At 41.1% G+C, this 3489-nt stretch overlaps 1 pseudogene; it reads left to right on the top strand.

Annotated features, from left to right (window-relative positions):
* The window catches only part of LOC129671907 (cathepsin 7-like), a 37556-nt pseudogene extending 35204 nt beyond the window's left edge, over window positions 1-2352 (top strand).
* Window positions 2353-3489: the final 1137 nt, after the last annotated feature.

Raw genomic sequence — 3489 nt, 5'->3', positions numbered from 1 at the left:
TATTGTCCTCTACTGTGGCCTGGTAAGGCTGCTCCCCCCTCAGGGGGAAGTGATCAAAGAGCAGGCCAATCAGATTATGTCTGAGGCAGTCCCTCTTCCCATTACTATGTAAACCACTTGGACACTGAACTGCCATGGGCTACACCTGTGCAGGGGTTCCAGGTCATCTCCACGAATAGTCCTTGGTTGGAGTATGATTTTCTGGGAAGTTCCCTGTGTTCAAATTATCTTGTTCTGTTGCTCTCCTTGTGGAGTTCCCGTCCCCTCCAGCTCTTACTATTTCCCACTTCTTACATAAAATTCCATTCACTCTGCCCATCAGTTGGCCATCAGGCTCAGCATCTGCTTTGACAGTCTATACTGCAGAAGCTTTCAGAGGCCCTCTGTGGCAGGTTTCAAGGTTGTTTCCTGTTTTCTTCTGGCTTTTGAACATGTGTATGTGTGTTTAGCTCACAGTCTTTTATTTCTGCAGGATTTTTAAAATTGTTTTAATTTACATATATATTACTTTACATCTGGATTGTAGCCCCATCCTTTGGCCCCTCCCAGTCCCATCCTCCCTCCCTCTTCCCATCTATCCTCTCCCCTAGTCCACTGAAAGGAGAATCCTGTTCACCTACCATCTTACCTTCGCTTATCAAGTCTTATCAGGACTGCCTGGATCCTCTTCCTCTGTGGCCTGGCAAGGCTGCCCTGGAAGGGGAAGTGTTCAAAAAGCAAGCATATATACAATAAATGCTAGACTATACAAAAAGGACATTTGCTCAACTATGTTCATAAGAGCTTTATTCATAAGAGCCAGAATCTGGAAACAACCTAGACACCCCTCAAGTGAAGAATGGATACAGAAATTGTGGTACATTTATACAATGGAATACTCCTCAGCTATTAAAAACAAGAAAATCATGAACTTTGCAGGCAAATGGATGGAACTAGAAATGACCATACTGAGTAAGGTAATCCAGAACTAGAAAGACATGCATTCTATATATTCACTTATAAGCAGATAGTAGCCATTTAATACTGAATAACCATACTAAAATCCACAAACCTAAAGAAGCTAAAGAACAAGGAGTACCTTAGGGCAGATGCTAAATTCCCATTCAGAATGGCAAACAGGATTGACACCAGAAGTGGTAAAGAGAAATAACAGTAGGGGAGCCTACTATAGAGGGTGCTCTGAAAAGCTCCACCCAAAAGTGGATTGAAGCAAATGCTGGGACTCACAGCCAACCTTTGGCCAGCTCACATGGAAGAAGGGGCTGTGGGATAGAAGGACATGGAGGGGACAGGAACCCCACACAGAGACCAACAAAGCTAAAACCCTGAGCCCAGGGGGTCCTGTGGAGACTAATGTACCAACCAAAAACTATGTGTGGAGAGGACCTAGACCCCTGCTCAGTTGTAGCAGGTTGGCATCTCAGTCTCCATGTCAGTTCCTTAGTAAGGGGAGCAGGGGCTGCCTCTGTCATGAACTCAATTGCCTGCCCTTTGATCACTTGCCTCTGGAGATGTGGCCTTGCCAGGCCACAGAGGAAGAGCATTCACGCGGTCTTTATGAGACTTGATAAGCTATGGGCAAATGGCAGAGGAGGTGATCTTCCCTTTTCAGTGGATTAGGGAAAGTAGATAGTGGGAAAGAGGGAGAGATGGTTGTACTGGGAGAAGTTGAGGCAGGGGGCTTCAGTCATGATATATAATGAATAAATTGTAAAAAAAAATAAAAAAAATTATTTGGTTTTTGTTATGATTATTTTTATTACTATGAGATATTTTTTCTTCTTACATAGAGAACGTTGCCTTAGAAGGTATATAGAGAGTAAAGAGAGAAAATTAAAGGTTGTTGGAGCAGTTGGAACTTTGCTCTATTCACAAAAGTTGTGTATGTGTATATATGCATATATGTAAAAATGGTTGGAGCTTGGTCCTTGCAGCTTTGCTCCAAGCATGTTTGTTTATATTGTGTATGTATGTATGTAGGTAGGTAAGTACATGTGAAAGTTGTTGAAGCTTGTTGAAATTTACATGTTGGAGTTGCTTTACTTATCCACTAAGTGTGTTTGTGTGTGTACACAGAGAATGTCATTCTTTTCTCTCTTTCTCTTTTCTTTCTCATCAGCCCCCAAAGAGTTGAAGAAGGTCAGAGTTTCTCACCTGTTACAAGCAGTACTGGCCTCTTTCACTTTTAATCCTCTGTTCCCATCATCAGAGGCTCCACGTTGTCAGTTACAAAGTACTGGCTCCCATTGGCCAGAAGCAATCAGTTCTGACCCACTCTCTGACTCTGTGTTTGCAACTTCAGTCGGCCGTGACCTGTCTAAACTGGCTTTCGGCAGAGGATACTCCTTGTGACTCATCAATGAATTATAATATTCTGGAAAAGACTACATGGTTGATTTTTCATAGTTTGATTTTGCAGGTGATTTTATTTCACTAAACATATGTGTGAATATCACTCGGGAGGTTATACAGCAGAAGGGAAGTTGTATATTGGCTTCCCCACCATCTGGACTGTGTGTGAGCACATTTGCAAGGGTCTGAATCAGCAAAGGTCAGGTGTGTCCTTTGCCCCAGTACCGTTCTGTTGATGATCATTTTCCTGTTGATTGTGTCTATGACTTAGGACTCAGAGAATGGTTCACCTCATGAGTCACTGAGTCACAGAGTGATGGAAGTTCTTATATACTTCCTACCTATGCTCCCCATAGCACATATGTTTTACTTAGGTGGTTATTGGCTGCATTTGTTTGAGGTTGAAGAATTTGAGTATTGGTCTTGAATAAAGAAAAACACAGTACGGACACTTTTCTATATTATAGAGAGAATTGAGACTAGAGTATGAATTCAGATAGATAAATGGCATAGCTTCACTATCCACGTTTTCTTTGAGCAAACAGGGCAGGAGCTTACATTGCTAGCTCCTGCTCGGTGACCCCACTCTTCTGTTGGGAATGTCGTTAAGGTGTGAGTGTTCTAATAGAATTATTCTGGAGTACCTAGGATCACAGTGTTGTGAAAAATTGATTCTAGACTCAGAAATGATAGACTGTAAGCTGCAAATCTCTCACCAATTTTTTGCAAATACCTAACTCTGGGTCTTCAGTGGTGTTAAAGTTAGTTAACCCTTGAAAGGTCTTAGAGATAGAGACCAGGTAAAAACATCCTTATACCCCATATTTCCATGCTCTTGACAGCATGTGACAAGGAATTACAGAAGGAGAGTAATTCATATTTGCAAGGGATATCTAATTCACTTATGTCTCAAGTTATAGAATTAAATGTAAGGAGCCATCTTCTTTAATACCAGCTCAGCTTGTTGAATGCTGATCCCACATCTAGACAGTATATGGTTTTAGGTAATGATCTAATTTTTCACATTGTGACCAATTCCTCTTTCCTGGTTAGATCTTACATTGGAAATAACACTAGTGAACTATTAAGTCTTCTATTAAATATTTTTATGTTTTGTTTTTAAATTAATTCAATTTA

Source organism: Psammomys obesus, unplaced genomic scaffold (assembly GCF_907164565.1).
Source record: "Psammomys obesus unplaced genomic scaffold, mPsaObe1.curated_primary_1811, whole genome shotgun sequence".
Taxonomy (NCBI): Eukaryota; Metazoa; Chordata; class Mammalia; order Rodentia; family Muridae; genus Psammomys; species Psammomys obesus.
Note: the sequence above shows the minus strand (reverse complement) of the source record. Positions and strands in the feature narration are given on the sequence as shown.